Here is an 18,172-nt window from a genome sequence, read left to right on the forward strand (position 1 = left end):
AGCGATTAAAGACTCTGGGATTTGGTCTAATGCATGATGGGAAAAGGACAGCAAAGCGGAAATAAAATGTCCTTTCCATGTTTCACTCGCCAGCCAACCTGCAGTGGATATGTGGAACCACTGAAACTGGCACAAAAGGCAGATATAAACTGTGCAGGGTCCTGTGTTGAGGCTCAAGAGTTAAAGGAGGAAATTGAATCCTTAAAGTGGCTGCACCAGGGTGAAGTCTCTGATTTGAACTTGCAGCTGAAAGAAGTAACCGATAAACTAAATGCTGCAGAAAAGAAGAGAGACTATGAAATTAAGAGACTGACAGAGCTAAATGTTTGCTATGGCAAACTGAGTCATGGTGTATGTAACAATGTGGCATGGACTACTAAGCTCAGGAAAGTGGAAGCTATGCCCAGAGATGAGCTGAATCTCTATGTGATTGAGCAGTCAGAGTATGTTGGGAAACAGATCTGCAAGAACAAAAAACTGACTGATGAGTGTATGCTAAAAGAACATGAATTAATAAAGGTTAAAAACCAAGCAGCACAATTACAGGAGGAATTGCACCGAACTATTGGCCAGCTTGAGGGAGAAAACCTCGCTTTGCAAAATGAAGTGGCTGCTTCTAGAGAAAAACATTGTGTTGACCTGTCAGCAAAACTTCAAGAGATGCAACAGTTGCAGGAACAAAAGCTGGTGGTTGAAAAACGTCTCGCGGAGGTGTCCCAGAAAGGTAAAGAGGACGCGGAGCATGTATTTAGGCTCCTTTCTGAGAATAGCAGTGTGAATTTAACACTTGCAGTTGAGCGTCTAGAAAAAGTAAAGCTGCAGGAGACCGTAAAACAACTGCAAGATGAAATCCAGGCCTTGTTTAAAGCCAGTAAAGAGAACACTGAACTTCATAAGGCCAACATAGCACTAAAAGACAAGTATTTCCAGAAAAAGGTGGAACTGGAATCGTGCAAGGATCAGCTACAGGACGCAGAAGCTCAGCTAAAGCAAATGGAGGCAGCTATGCTTCTAAAAGAGGAGGACTTAGGATTGGCTATTCACAACAGAGATCAAGCTTTAAGGGAGAGTGGTATGATCCAACGTAACCTGGAAGCAATACTGAGTAACACAGAACGTGAAAGGCAAACATTAATGAGGCAGCTTGCTGATATCAAGACCGAGAGAGACAAATTGTCAGAGAGTCTGGAGAAAGCCCTCATGTCCAATGAAAAGCTTCAACAAGTTGGACTTAAACTGCAGAAAGAGAATATATCCCTCAGGCATCAACTGGAGATATCCACCTTAGAGCTGAGAGAGGTGAAAGCAACCCTTGAGGAACAAAGGGTTACTGCAGTAGAAAAACATGGACTACTACAACTCCAGTTAGATGAACTAACAAACCAGCAATGCCCACCCGACAAAGAGTCACTATTTCTGGGTGATCCAGAGGGAGCGGCGTCAATCCCGAGGTACCAATGGAGAGCTCAGGGTACAAAGATGTTATTATCCAAAAAGTAACGTGATTCGATGTCAGGACCCTGAGTGACATCGTCAGAAACATCCCAGGAAACAGACCGCACGATAGCCAGGCCTGTCAGGCACGGTGGCCCCCCTCCTACCCTGTCCAGAGGTTCTCCGTGCCGCCCCAAGGTCCGGGGCCGCCGGGGTCGAAGAAACATCCAGATTAGCCTGCCTAATTTTGTGTCGTCAGCAAAAACTGTGACATGGCTCTCAATGAAGCTTGGAGTGCCCAGGACAGACCCCTGAGGCACTCCACTTAATACCTGCGCACAGTCTGAGAAATATTCATTCACAACAACTCTCTGCATTCTATCTTTTAGACAATTTCCGATCCAAATACAGACATTGGCCCCTAGGCCTATTTCTGTTAATTTGTAGAGTAGCCTTTTGTGTGGAACCATAATCAAGCGCCTTAGCAAAGTCCATATACTGTAAATCACATCGACCGCCACACCCAGATCTATATTTTTACTAACTTCTTCGTTGAATGCTAATAATTGGTTTGACAAGACCTGTCTTTCACAAATTCATGTTGACTTATACTAATTGGATTATGGATCAAGATATGTTCTTGAATGTATACCTTTAGCAACCCTTTAAATAATTTCCCTCATGCCTCCTCACGCAAGGGTCTGTTGTTAAATCTCTTCCCAAGCTGGTGCAATAATATTTCTTTTCAGACATGTCTTTTGTTCCATCAGGTGAAATATTATGTTGCCTCTTTTCTGTCCGTCCCCCAAGTTATCGGTTCTCCTACCCCATTTGAGCTTATTTTGGTTGATACAGCCGAGATATTACTTACCTCCCAAACAACATCCAAACTCTTTTTTAAACCTCTGAGAAAAAGATTTATCTATTACACTTCAACCTTGAGTCAAAATCCACTTAGCAGTAAACAAAGGTCCTATCTCAGGTAAAATCCAAGAAACTTTGTTCAAACTTCTCTCCCACTGGTACAAAGTACCTCTTTGTCAGGGCACGAGTAAGCAGGTCAGGTAGGAGCCCAGTTGCAGGGGATATCAGAGGCTAAGTTTGTACTCCACAATGCATCATTATCAGGAAAAAAGGTACAGACAGGCAAAATGAAACACACAGCAGGCTGGATCTTAATAAGAGATGGTCTGTATTGAAGAAGCCGGCAAGACAGACAAGTACAGGCTATAGATACGGCTGGTAGCCCTCAGGCAGGGCACATGGCTGGAAGCCCTCAGGCAGGGCACACGGCTGGAAGCCCTCAGGCAGGGCACACGGCTGGAAGCCCTCAGAAGCAATCCCACCTCTTCCACCAATGTGACGGGACCAGAGCTGTGGTGGCACTGTGGCTAACCGAAGCTTAGCTACACAGTGTGATTATTGTCCTAAAAAGGGCAATAAAGTATTGTAACCCAGTGCAGTTATTTTGTCTAATAACATTACAGCTGGGTTGTCATGGATACTGACCTTTCCTTCCAGCACCAGGTTACTTGTCTCCTCTGAGCCAATCAGTATCTCTATGGGACATATGTCAGTTTTCCTAAGCTAGGGAATGTTTCTCAGCCTATCAGAGGAGAGGGTCTAGGAAGAAACTTCTGGAAGAGCAGAGCTAAGCAGGGGAGTGAAGGAGGAAGAGAGACAGACTGTCCTCCCTGTAATTAGGCCTGAAATAAGCCTGCTGCCTTTAGTGTGTGTACTGCTGACATCCAAGCAGTACATTGAAGTAGAAGTGTGCAGAGAATACAGCATGGTGCTGTATGTTCCTGAGTGAGTGTGAGAGACTGCAAGTACCCAGAGCGTCCAAGTCCTGCATCCTGTACCAGTGAGGTGAAAGCAGAGCTGCAGACAGACATCTGTGTGGGAAGACAGTTATTACTCTCAGCCAGGAGGTTAAAGGGGCAGCATTATATATATATATATATATATTATATATACAGTAGCGTACCTAGCGGGGGGCGGGGGGGGCGGTCCGCACCGGGTGCCGCTCATCAGGGGGGTGCCAACTTGCCGGCACCCGGCACCCGGCACCCCTCCAGAGACGGACAGTAATGTCCGCCGCTGGAGGAGCAGGCTCGCAAGGGAGCGGTATCGGAGGTCTTTAACAGACCTCCGGCTCCCTTGAGTGATTTTAAGCCGGTTCCCCTGAACCGGCTTAAAATCACTCAAGGGAGCCGGAGGTCTGTTAAAGACCTCCGATACTGCTCCCTTGCGATCCGCACGGCAACTGCTGCTGTGCAGAGGGCACTGTGGGCGCGGCTTCAGTGCCGCCGGGATCTGACAACAAACCCCGGCGGCACTGAAGCCGCGCCCACAGTGCCCTCTGACCCGGAAGAAGACAGAAGAAGAGGAGAGAAGAGGAAGACTGCTGTAAGAAGAAAAGAGGTAGAAAAGAAGGTAGGAAATCATTCATTAAGACTGAGTGACAGTGAGAGTGGATTGGTATGTGTGGAATGTGTGGAATGTGTGGATTGGTATGTGTGGAACCTGTGGATTGGTATGTGTGGATTGGTATGTGTGGAACCTGTGGATTGGTATGTGTGGATTGGTATGTGTGGAACCTGTGGATTGGTATGTGTGGAATCTGTGGATTGGTATGTGTGGATTGGTATGTGTGGATTGGTATGTGTGGTATGTGTGGAATCTGTGGATTGGTATGTGTGGAATCTGTGGATTGGTATGTGTGGATTGGTATGTGTGGAATCTGTGGATTGGTATGTTTGGTATGTGTGGAATCTGTGGATTGGTATGTGTGGAATCTGTGGATTGGTATGTGTGGTATGTGTGGAATCTGTGGATTGGTATGTGTGGAATCTGTGGATTGGTAAATGTGGATTGGTAAGTGTGTGAGAGTGATGGGTGTTATGCTGTACCATTTCCAATGTCTTTTTCATTATAATTATGCTCTAAAGTACATCATAACTCCCATCACTCTATACTGTTCCATACAGTGGCAGAGCTGGGAGACAGAGGCCTTGCACCCCCACCGCAGGGTGCTGGTCAGGTTCTATGTGGGCAATGTGGACGCTGGCTTTGGGGTGTGCAATCTGTGATCTATGCCTGTAATTTAGGGTGTTTTATCTATAACTTTAATGCTGAGTTTTTATGTGAATTCCAATTGATCAATACCTGCAAAGCTGGGTTTGTGTGTTAATGTGTTGGTCTGTATCTGCTATGCTATGTTTCTATACATTATTTATGTTTACCAGCAAATACAGGATTTGTATGTCTTATTCAGTTGATCAATACCTGGGGTGCTGTTTCCATGTGTTGTTTATTTGATCTATACCTTCAGTGCTGAGTGATTTCCAGTTGATCTATACCTGCAATGCTGGGTTTGTGTGTTCTGTTGATTTATACCTGCAATGCTATGTTTCCATACATTATTTATGTATACCTGTAAATACAGGATATTTATGTCTTATTCAGTTACACGTGCTGTTTCCATGTGTTGTTTATTTGATCTACACCTGAACTACAGGGAGTAATTAAAAGAGAGTTGTGGTTTAGTGACGTAGGGGACAAATGGACTTTGGGGATGATTACGGGGAGAGGACCTCCCAATGTCACGGTGCAGTCAGAAGAAGGGAAGGCTGTACTGACTCTCACAGTCTTCCCCTGATCTGCAGTTGAGGGCAGTACAGCATAATCCCTATCACTATACATCGATCTAGACATTTACAATAATGCAGCATAACCCCTACCACTATATACTAAGCCAGACACTGAAGTGGTAGGCCTACACCACATCAATGGCTTTGTATATAGTGATATGGGTTATGCTGCATTATTGTAAATGTCAGGCTCAATGTATAGTGATATGGATTACGCTGCCCCACCGTCAATGTGTGCTCAGTATAAAGTGATAGGCGTTATCCTGTATCACCGGCATATGTGGGCCTCAGTATATAATAACAGTTATGTTGTACCACCGTCAGCGCGTGCCTCAGTATATAATGGAAACAGTTATGTTGTACTACTGTCAGCGCGTGTTTCAGTATATAATGATAGCAGTTGTGCTGCACAACTGTCAATGTCTGCCTCAGTGTATAATGATAGTTATGTTGTACTACTATAAGTGTCTAGCTCAGTATATAAAGATAGCGGTTATGCTGTACCACCATCAATATCTGGCTCAGTTATAGTGATAGGTGTTATGCTGTTCCACTGTAGTATCTGGCTCAGTGTATAGTGATAGGAGTTATGCTGTTTCACTGTAATGTTTGCCTCAATATATAATGAAATTACTTAAGCTGCACCACCGTCAATGTCTGTCTCAGTATAGAGTGATAGGCATTATGCTGTACCACCGTCACTGCCTGGCTCAGTATATAGTGATAGGTGTCATGCTATACCACAGTCAGTGTCTGGTTCATATGGTATATATAATCATGAGTCGACATGGCAACACCACTATATATGCAAATGCTTAAATAAAAAGAGAACAATGTTATGGTGACTCCTGATTATAATATCAGAATTTTTTTTAGTTTATAGTGTCTTTAGCTGCTTAGCCAGTACTTAATTTGTAATGTTTGTCACTCATTTGTTAGGTCTTCTTAGAAACTTGTTGTGTTTGTTGTTTTTTGGGAGGGGGGGGTTATTAAAGAAAGCACTATTATATGTTCAGTAAATGTTATTTAAACCTATTTATTTTACTTATAAGTTATTAATTTATTTTTTCAGATTTCTTGTTGTTTACAGTTGACATACAGTTTACAAATTGGTGCAATAAATATTCTTGCCAACATAATTTTGTAGATGTCTTTACATTTGGGGGGGGGGTGCCACTTACAGGATCCGCCCCGGGTGCCAACAGTGCTCCAACACTGGGACATCTGGGTGGGAAGAACACCTACATTTGGGGTGGGGAAGCGGGTGTTGGCAGTTATCTGTGTTAAATATATATATTCTCAGGACTGTGCACCCACTGCTCGAACTGAACTGCATAGGCACAGCAGCTGGGTCTTTATATTATAATACCTGTTTATTTCGATATATTCTATAAATAATTAGCATTTTAGTTGTGTGTGTTATTTTCTTGTGTGAAAGGGGCCATTTCTCAGTGGGTGGGTTCCCCTACTCAACATAGTACAAATCACTGAGTGGAGGCACTGCATAAAGAAAGAAGATGTCCCGATCTCCCAGCAATTGCGGAGGCTCAGGTTTCCTGTCACCAGCGTCACTGCAATATGTAACTACCAGCCTGGCAGCGGAGCAAGGTAAAAAAAGGGTTACAGTATCATAGCAGCCCACCCCAAGCATCAGACAGCACTCATGTTGAGGTGAAAACAGGGCTCAGTTTATTTGGAAACACACTAGTATTTATACAGTACAAGGGGGTAATTTACAGCAAAGTTCTCCATCAGGTCCTTCTTTGCACACGGCTTAGTATTTGTACTCAGCCCACCTCAGCCCAGTAGGAGGACGCTATTGTAGTCTGTGGTGAGGATGTTAAAAACAGCGGTTTCCTGACTTCTGGCTGAATCCTGCTGGATATCAGATCCAGGTGCAAATACTGGCCATGGAGCTTTCTGTCCTGTAAGTCCAGTGTCACAGTCCCGGGTCCCAGCAAGCACGGGTAAGCTTATGCCCATGCGCGACGGGCTTCACGAGCGGTGTCTCCCACCTCCGATGTCGTCGATCCGGTGGCCGTTCGCGCCGAGGTCGGAGACGCGAGGCTTTCTCCGGCGGTTGGTCTACCCCGGAGACAAGTACTTACCCGATCTCGGCCCCTACGAAGAAGATGGGGGCATGACGTTGCCGCATAGCTGGAGGCGCGGTCTTGACAGCCGACTGGAGCTGCATCGGTGATGTGATCTAGGGGGCGGGGCTTAGGTCTGGCACTGGATTTAGAAATCCGGAAATCCTCTCTCCAGTTACCCTGTTGTGGTCTTTGCTGTGTGTGCCATGCTGTTTAAGTTTCCTGGATATTTTTTGACCCTTTGCTTGCCTGACGTCTCTCTTGCCTTCTGATTTTGTACCGTTACCTATTCTGATTTGGCTACCGATTTGGCTCGTCTGACTAACCTCTCTGGATCCTGACCCCGGCTTGTATGACTACCCGATTTTTGTGTACGCACCCGGCTATCCTGACTATTCGTTTGGCATCTACCCCTCCCTGCGGAGATCCTTTACTGGATCCTTCTATGCTCATCCTGTACCTTGTTGATCCAACTCCGTTCATAAACTACCTACCTCTGCCTGGCCTCCTTGCTTTTGGGATCATCTAAATCCTGGGGCGCTGCTGCCGAGGGCTTCTCTTTCAGCAGTAGTACTTTGGGTGGAAGAACTTCCGCGGTGAGTGCCAGTGTGGGGGTGGTCGTGACATCCAGACCCGAATCTGCGTCCAAGCTCCACAATCTTTAGAGTCTCTGGTACTTGAGGAAACATGGCACTCTGTACCAGAGGGAAGAAGTAGTCCTAATGGACCCCCCTGTACCTACCTTCCAAGGCCAGGACCCATAGTCTGTAGGGAGGAGGCTGGCCCCCAGGCCCCTCCAGGAGCCCAGGGCACAGAGCCGTCCGTGACAGCCCAATTTAAATCGGGCATTATCCTAGCCTCAGTGCTAGAGCATTGTGTTCCTGGCATCTTATCCGTCTTCTGTGTTTTGACCCGTGGCTTTGGACTCTGATCTTGTTCTAGTGTTTGTCCCTTGTTTCCCTGCTGATTGTGATATTCTGGTTTCTGACATTTGGCTTGGACTGCGACTCTTCTTCGGATCATCCTTTGTATCGTCCATTGGTCAGCATCCACTACAACCTGCTGCTGTCTGTCGGTTTCCTGCTGGTCTGCTGCCGCCTGCCAGCATCCCTGCCAGAAGGCTTCCAGCCATGCTCCTGCCGTGTGCCCTGCAAGAGGGCTTCCAGCCAGTGGCGTCGCTACATGGGGGCAAGGGGGGGCAATTGCCCCCCCTAGGTTAATCCTTGCCCCCCCTGTTGCCCCCTGCCGAAATTGGAATAAAGTCGCAATGCAACTTTAAATCCCGTCTTTTTTTAAATTTATTTATTTTTTTAATGTGGAGGAGAGAGAGAGGGTGCGGCCCGCATAAGATCGGCAGCCAGGGCAACCGATCTTACTTGGGCCGCACCTCGAGCCCTGCTACTTACCTGTGGGAGGGTCTTCTGTACTGCATAGAGGAAGCGGAAGCTAGCAGAGAACGCAGAGGGAGGCCGCGCCCCCTGCTGAAGTCTGTGAGCGGCATCGAGGAGCTGCAGTGCAGGTAAGGGGGTGGGAAGGGTGTTTGAATGAGTATGGGTGATTGAGGGAATGAATCTGTGAAAGAATGAGTATATGAATGAATGTGTGTGTGATAGCATGGATGTGTAAGTGCTGGAACCTAGGCTGTTAGCAATCACACTCCTATCATGCCAAGTCAGCCAGTACATGCTGAAACCTAGCTAGCTGCCCCCCTTGTGCATTGATGCTGCCAGCAGTATGGGGTCTGCACATCACATACAGCCACCCTGTACCAGCCTGTAGTGGCTGACTTGGCATGATAGGAGTGTGATTGCTAACAGCAATCACAGTCCCATCATGCCTAGGTTCCAGCATTTACTGGTTGGATGTGTAAGTGCTGGAACCTAGGCATGATGGGACTTTGATTGCTGTTAGCAATCACACTCCTATCATGCCAAGTCAGCCAGTACAAGCTGAAACCTAGCTAGCTGCCCCCTTGTGTATTGATGCTGCTAGCAGTATGGGGTCTGCACATAACTTACAGCCACCCTGTACCAGCATGTAGTGGCTGACTTGGCATGATAGGAGTGTGATTGCTAACAGCAATCACAGTCCCATCATGCCTAGGTTCCAGCATTTACTGGTTGGATGTGTAAGTGCTGGAACCTAGGCATAATGGGACTTTGATTGCTGTTAGCAATCACACTCCTATCATGCCAAGTCAGCCAGTACATGCTGAAACCTAGCTAGCTGCCCCCTTGTGTATTGATGCTGCCAGCAGTATGGGGTCTACACATCACTTACAGCCACCCTGTACCATCATGTACTGGCTGACCTGGCATGATAGGAGTGTGATTGCTAACAGCAATCACAGCAAGCACAGTCCCATCTTGCCTAGGTACCAGCATTTACTGGTTGCCTTGGTATGATAGGAGTGTGATTGCTGTGTGGGCAGTGTGGACACAACCTGTGATCTATGCCTGTAATTTAGGGGGTTTTAAATATACCTTTTAATGATGTGTTTTTATGTGAATTCCAGTTGATCTATACCTGCAAAGCTGGATTTTTGCGTTATTCTGTAGAGCCATATCTATGTATTTCCATACATTATTTATGTATACCTGCAAATACAGTGTTTGTATGTCTTATTCAGTTGATTAATACCTGCAATGTTTCCATGTATTTATTTGATCTATACCTGCAATGCTATGTTTCATATACTATTGTATACCTGCAAATACAGGATTTGTATGTCTGATTCTGTTTGATATATACCTTCAGTGCTGAGATCACAAGTGAATATCAGTTGATCTATACATGTAAAGCTTGGTTTGTGTGTTAATGTGTTGATCTATACCTGCTATCAGCAACTGGGGCTAATATTAATATTATATATGGGCAGCAGGGGCATCAATACACAAGGGGCAAAAACACTAAGGGGGGTATAAACGACAATGCAGTGTGAAAAATCCATCCTGATGTAGACGTCTGTGAAGTAGATTGTGTCCTGCTGTTTGTGTGTTTTTGGTTATCAGTGTAGCAGAGCCTGTCCTCGGGTGTGTGTGTATAGGTGTTGGTGTGGCAGAGCCTGTCCTGGTGTGTGTTTGGGTGTTGGTGTGGCAGAGCCTGTCCTGGTGTGTGTGTTCAGTTGTCAGTGTGGCAGAGCCTGTCCTAGGGTGTGTGTTTGGGTGTCAGTGTGTCAGAGCCTGTCCTGGTGTGTGTGTGTTTGGATGTGGGTGTGGCAGAGCCTGTCCTGATGTGTGTGGGTGTGTGTGTTTGGTTGTTGGTGTGGCAGAGCCTGTCCTGGTGTGTGTCTGAGTGTTGGTGTGACAGAGCCTGTGTTGGTGTGTGTGTCTGGGTGTTGGTGTGACAGAGCCTGTGTTGGTGTGTGTGTTTGGTCATCTGTTTCCTGGCACTTAACTTACAGTAGGAATTATTTAATTTATATTTATCCAGAGATAAAATGCCCTCCTGAAGTTGTAGTAACTTCAGGGGACAAAATGTTCAAGGCCCTGAAATAATTTAGTGGAAAAGTTATTTATTGTGTTATAATATTTATTTCAAGGATTAGTCGCACTCAATTGTGGCTTCAGGCTTCCCATGTTGAATGATCAAGTATTATTTTAGCCCAATAACAAAAGTATAATTCCATAGCACATTACTTTTGGAAATTATGAATGCCCCAGTTTGACTGTGGTATCTTGTGTGCCCCCCTATATATTGTTTCTAGAGTCGCCACTGCTTCCAGCTGTGCTCCTACCTCTTGCCAGTGTGCTTCCAGTTTCCTGCCTGTACAGAGCTTGTCACCCCAGGTTGGGGAGAGAATGGCTAGACGGTTGGAGGAGATTTTAACCCCTTAAGGACAATGGGCGGTTCCTAAACCCATTGAGAACCATGCATTTTGAGCCCGTACATTTACGGGCTTTGTCATTAAGGGGTTAAACTAGGAATGGGGGGGGGAATAAATACCGGGCTAGACAGTATAGAAAGGGAAGGCGATTTACTTAGTAACCAGGTGGGTGGATCAGGGGGCTTGGTCTATACAGATAATAGGGAGAAGCATATATTTTGCCCCCCTAAAGCAAGGACAGAAAGCGATTGCAGCATCAGTGCTAAATGACAAGCTAAAGATCCATGAACTTGTAACAGTTGTGGCAACTGAGAATGTTGATATAGTGGCTGTTACTGAGACATGATATAATGAGAAAAATGACTGGGACATATCAATACCGGGGTACTCTTTATATAGAAAAGACAGAAAGGGCAAGAAAGGTGGAGGGTTGGCCCTATATGTGAAAAATAACATAAAGGCTAGGTTTCCACTTGGGTTTTTGTCTTGCGTTATTTTCTTGATGAAAAACGCCAGGACAAAATGCCAAGAAAACTGCCACTGCATTTACCTGCATTTTGGCATTTTTTGGGGAGTTTTCTTCTGGCGTTTTAGCCTTTCTGTGGAAATTGCTTTTTTGACCTTAGGCAGTTTTTCCAGCCTTTACACGTTAGAATTGTCACCCAGCTAAAAGGGATTAGGATAAATGGCAAGTATCTGCCCCCTCCTGATGTCATGTCCTTGTAAAACGCCAAAGAGGACTGAAAAAACGCCAAACAGAAAAATGCCAAGTGGATATGGCATTGTGCGATTTCCTATTGAAGAACAGCTAACATCTGGCCGCAGCGTTTTTTCGCAAAAAAAACGCCGTGTGGCTGAATTGGCGTTATTATCGGCGTTTTTAGCAAAAAAAACCCAAGTGGAAACCTAGCCAAAATCTAACTTAATACAAGTTGGTGAGGAGAACTTAGAGTCGGTTTGGGTTACAGTCCAATTTGGCAAAAGTAAAGTAACTCGCATAGGTGTGATTTATAGACCCCCAGGACAAGTAGAAGAACTAGATAATCTACTAGTGGAGGAAATAGCTAAAATGACAGTGAAGGGGGATGTTATAATCATGGGTGACTTTAATCTCCCTGATGTGAACTGGAAAACGAAAGTAGCTGGTTGTACCCGGAGTGCAGATATTCTAAACTCCTTACTGGGATTATCTTTAAAACAGGTAGTTGAGGAACCAACTCGTAAGGAGGCCATATTGGATTTAGTGTTCACAAAGGGAGATTTGTTAACAGATATTTCTGTCGGTGAAAGTTTGGGATCTAGTGATCATCAGTCTGTGTGGTTTAATATACGAACAGTGACTGAGTCACACCACACAAAAACAAAAGTTTTAGATTTTAGAAAAGCTGACTTTTCTAAAATTAGAATATGTATAGAGGAGTCATTATCAGACTGGGACAATTTAAATGGCGTTCAGGAGAAATGGGATTTTGTAAAAGCTGTATTATTGAAGATAACAGAAAATTGTATTAGGCTGGTCAGTAAGAGTAAAAAATTAAAGAAACCGCTGTGGTACAGAAGTGGCCAAAATCGTAAAAGACAAGAAGTTAGCCTTTAGTAGATACAAAAATACCCAAAGTGAGGAAGATAGACAGATCTATAAAATTAGGCAGAAAGAGGCAAAGAAAGTTATAAGAGCTGCCAAATCACATGCAGAAGAGCGAATTGCCCTCTCAGTAAAAAATGGAGATAAAACATTTTTTAGATATATAAATGAGAAAAGAAAAGTTAAACAAGGATTAGTTAGACTAAAAACAAAAGGAATATATGTAGAAGAGGATAAAGGTTTAGCTGACTGCCTCAATGAATATTTCTGTTCAGTTTTTACAGATGAAAATGAGGGAATGGGACCTCAGTTGGGAAAAAAGACTGAATCATTTGAAATATGTGAGTTTATCGAGGCCGAGGTTCTACTTCAGTTGTCTAAGGTAAAGACAAATAAGTCGATGGGACCTGATGGGATACACCCCAAGTTATTAAAAGAGCTTGGGGGTGTACTAGCAAAACCGTTAACTGATATATTAACCGAATCATTGGTAACGGGAGTTGTCCCTGGGGATTGGAAAGTAGCGAATGTTGTGCCCATTCACAAAAAAGGCAGTAGGGAGGAGTCGGGCAACTACAGGCCAGTTAGTCTAACATCTGTAGTGGGGAAATTAATGGAAACAATGTTAAAGGAAAGGATTGTTCAACATCTAAAGTCACATGGGTTTCAAGATCAAAAACAACATGGGTTTTCCTCAGGAAGATCATCCCAAACAAATCTTATTGATTTTTTTGATTGGGTGACTAAAGTAATTGATCAAGGTGGTGCAGTAGACATTGCGTATCTGGATTTCAGTAAGGCCTTTGACACTGTCCCACATAGAAGACTTAGAAGATAAATAAACTGCAATCTCTGGGTTTAGATCCCAATGTTGTTAAATGGATTAAGGAGTGGCTGAGTGACAACAGAGTGTTGTAGTCAATGGCGTATATTCAGAACAAGGTCTTGTAACCAGTGGGATACCTCAGGGATCTGTACTTGGACCCATTCTCTTTAATATTTTTATTAGTGATATTGCAGATGGTCTTGATGGAAAGGTATGTTTATTTGCTGACGACACAAAATTTGCAACAGGGTTGATGTTCCTGGAGGAAGAAGCCAAACGGCAAACGATCTAGGTAAACTGGAAAAATGGTCAGAGCTGTGGCAATTGGCATTTAATGTAGATAAATGCAAAGTAATGCACCTGGGGCATTAAAACCCAAGGGCAGAGTATAGAATCAGTGGCGTCGGCAGGGTGGGGGCAGAGGGGGCCATGGCCCCCCCTACATCATGCTGTGCCCCCCGGTGTGCCCCCCCAATTGAAACGCCGTCTTTTTTTTTTTTTAATAGATCCGGAGGAGAGAGAGAGGCCCCGAGCGGTCACTGAGGAATAAGTTCTCAGCAACCATTCGGCACCTCTCACTCTTCTCCGCGACCGCGAGGCCTCTGCCTTGGTCGCAGTGCCGGCATTTCAAGCCGAGCGCCGGTATATGATGTCATATCCGGCGCTCAGCAATGAAGCCGCGCACACTGCGGCAGAACCAGGAAGACAGAGACCTTGCGATCCCGCCGCTGGACTTCTACAAGCCCAAGGTAAGTGAACTTCAAAGGGGGGGGGTAGAAAGTTAGAAGGGGGTTAGAGAGTGAAAAGAGGTAGATAGGAAGTGAGAAAAGGTAGATAGGGATAGATTGGGAGGGAGAGGGGGGGTAGATAGGGATAGATTGGGAGGGAGAGGGGGGGTGGATAGGGATAGATTGGGAGGGAGAGGGGGGTAGATAGGGATAGATTGGGAGGGAGAGGGGGGGTAGATAGGATAGATTGGGAGGGAGAGGGGGTAGTTAGGATAGATTGGGAGGGAGAGGGGGTAGATAGGATAGATTGGGAGGGAGAGGGGGTAGATAGGATAGATTAAGAGGGAGAGGGGGTAGATAGGATAGATTGGGAGGGAGAGGGGGTAGATAGGATAGATTGGGAGGGAGAGGGGATAGATAGGATAGATTGGGAGGGAGAGGGGGTAGATAGGATAGATTGGGAGGGAGAGGGGATAGATTGGGAGGGAGAGGGGATAGATAGGATAGATTGGGAGGGAGAGGGGATAGATAAGATAGATAGGAAGGGAGATGGAGATATTAACATATATTGGCAGCAGGGGCTAATAATAATATTTATTGGCAGCAGGGTCTAGCATTTATATTCATATTGTCAGCAGGGTCTAGTATTTATATATATATCGGCAGCAGGGGCTAATATTAATATATATTGGCTGCAGGGGCTAATTTTATATATATTGGCTGCAGGGACTAATAATATAAATTGGCAGTAGGGGCTAATATTAATATATACTGGTAGCAGGGTCAAATATTAATATATATCGGCAGCAGGGTATAATTTTTGTGTATATCGGCAGCAGGGTATAATATAAGTATATATCCGCAGCAGGGGCTAATATCAATATATATCCGCAGCAGGGGTTAATATTAATATATATCAGAAGCAGGGTGTAATATTTCTATATATATCGGCAGCAGGGTCTAATATTTATATAAATTGTCAGCAGGGGCTAATATTAAAGAATGAGAAATAACTGCCTAACGTGTGTGTGTATATGTGTATATATATATATATATATATATATAGTGTATATGTACCGTTTTATAATTGGCCCCCCTACTTTGGTCCCTGGCCCCCCATGTGCCCCCCCCCCTAAATATGAAAGCTGGAGACGCCACTGTATAGAATATTTGATACTGTCCTAACCTCAACGTGTGAGGAAAGGGATTTAGGGCAGAAGTGGTAGATGTTAATACAGTATAGTCATTTAAGCAAGCATGGGATAGGCATAGACCTTCAAATCTGCTATTGATTTCGTAATGATAGGGTTAATATTTAATTCACATAGCTTCGCTAAATTTGAAGAGAACACCACCCCTAAGTATTTAATGGAGGTTTGAGCCCAGCAACACCCTGATAACCACAGCGCTTCTGATTTGTATAAAATTATTTTAAAGCCTGAAATGCTCTCAAATTAAATCTTTGAGGACCCTACAAAGCATAGCATGTCATCCGCGATGTGGTCACTCTCATTTCCTGGTTTCCTATTGAAATACCCTTATAGGAGGGGGAATTGAGTAGGAGATGTAGGAAGGAATCTAACCCTATGTTGAAGAGTAAAATAGATAAGGTACAGTCATGTCTGGGATAAATGTGATGAATGCCCTTGAAGTAAAACTGGAATAATAGAATGTATTATATGAAGGTATGGCCAAAGCCTTGATGTTGGAGAAGGAAGAAAGGATATTGCCAACATTAACATCTAAGTTTAGGATCAAGTGTGGATTTTCTGGTGTATTTCTCTCTTTGATTATGGATGCATATATATGCCTGGCACTGGTGATTAAGTGTCTGTCAGAAAACTTTTTTTTATACTGGAGAGATGAGGGATGGAAGAATACGTTTGAGTCTGTCAGCCAGTATCTTATGTAAGATGGTTCTATACGACGTTGCAGTAAGCAGGTCCCTACCCTTATTATGGAGCACAATTGTGGGCGCTAGATTAGAGTGATGGGAAATTTCTGGCTTTGTGATGGGTCTTAGTAAGAGAGGAGGTAACAGAAGCCATCAATATTTTATAAAATTTGGCTGATAATCCATCTGGCTTTGAGGCCTTGCCCAGGTACTGCACCTGCCTGATTGACCTCTGTAAACTCAGAAAATCCTGCAGGGGTTGCATGAGGCGTACAAGATTTAAGGGGTGCAGAAACACTTCTATGGATTCATGTTGAATAAACTCAGAAGAGTACAGTGATTGGCAATAGGTTACAAATGCCTGTTTGATAGCCTTCTAAGAGGTGGACATAGAACCATCGAAGACTCTCAGAGTTAAAGGTCTGTAAGAGTGACTCTATTGGTCTCCGGCAGGGGCCTCGTCTGGCATCAACAAATGAAGAGCAGCTGCCCTTCATTGATTGATGGCAAAGGAGCCCCCTGCCGGCAACCAATAGAGTCGCTATTAGGGACCTTTAAAATCCTGGCGCCAAAGCTGCTGTGTACTGTTACCGCGTTAACATGGTATTAACTAGACTTGGGCACCAGGGGGCTCTTCGTGTTCGTCTTCGTGCTCGTCTTCGGGGGGAAAAAAACCTTCGTATTCCGCGAATATTCGCCCGTTCCTGTCTTCTCTTCGGGCGAATATTCGCGGACATTCTTCGTGCTCGTTTAATCTTCGTTTCCTTCCCGGTTGCCTAGCAGGGGTTAATACGGGGTTAACAACACATCGGAGCAGCAGCAGCAGCTGCCGTGAAGGAACGTGTGTGCAACTCTATTGGTCGTTTCGGCAGGGGGCTGGTCTGGCATCAACTAGTGAATTGCAGAACGCACTTCATTCGCTGATGGCAGGCCAGCCCCCTGCCGAAACGACCAATAGAGTTGCACACGTACTGAGGTGTACTGTACACAAAATGACCTAGAGACAAATGCCCCAAGGAACTTGGCCTCCGTTTATCATACACAATCACACATCCATAGATGTTTAATAAAAGAATAGGGATTATTTTACATTTTTAAATTGATTTTGGACCACTTGTGATACATGCCTAACATTTGCTACCTATTTACAATGGCATACTTTGCAACAACCCAACTTTTACTGGACAGGACTGGAAAAAAGCAGGACTGTCCACCAAAATCTTGGGTGTGTTGGCAGGTATGCGGATGGAAAAATGTTGGACAAGAACTAAAAAATAGCTTAGGGTTAATGTACAGTTATGTTTAAGATTAGTAGCAGTGCACTGCTTTGGTTAAAGATGTATTATGTCTAAATAATAATTTAATTTTAATGGGTTTTAAAAAAAAAATAGGGGTTTATTTAAATGTATTTTAAAGTTAGATTTATTATTTAGTACTTTATTATATTTATTTAATGTTTATACTAGTGCTACCTACCGAGCTATAACTACCAACGTGTATTTGCATACCTAGTTTAGCTAAATTAGATGGGACAGGACTGGAAAAAAGCAGGACTGTCCCTGAAAAAGTTGGGTCTGTTGGCAGGTATGTGGATGGAAAAATGTTATAGTATGAAGTGTGAGTTATAGAGTTAATGCTAGTGAGTGTAGAAATGAAGGCCAGGACAAATAACAAGAGGAAAGGTCCTTGTGATTTGTGCATTGTACGTGTATGTGTTATGTGTGTTATGTGTGTTGTCACTGTGTTATGTGTGTTATGTGTTATGTCACTGTGTTATTTGTGTTATTGTGTGTGTTATGTTTGGTTGGTTGGTTGTGTATCAGAAGGAAAATAATGAAATGGAAATGGAAAAGGAAATGGAAAAGGCGAATGAGTGGGCAATTGGCGACCCACTCACCTGTTTCACCCCAGAGCAAAGCATCCAAACACTGTCAGTCCTAGACGTTTGGCAGCGGACTTCCAGAGCTCAGACACAAGGCCCTAGCGTAAGCTGGCCACTCCGGCGGAGGTAGCAGGCGTTGCCACACCGCAGACAGAGGCAGCCAGGGGGGAGAAACTGCCCTTACCATTAGGGACATTTGAGGCATGACACTAGCCAGGAAGCGAACTGGCATCGAAGAGACACTGGCACCACCA

Source organism: Spea bombifrons, chromosome 6, assembly GCF_027358695.1.
Source record: "Spea bombifrons isolate aSpeBom1 chromosome 6, aSpeBom1.2.pri, whole genome shotgun sequence".
NCBI lineage: Eukaryota > Metazoa > Chordata > Amphibia > Anura > Pelobatidae > Spea > Spea bombifrons.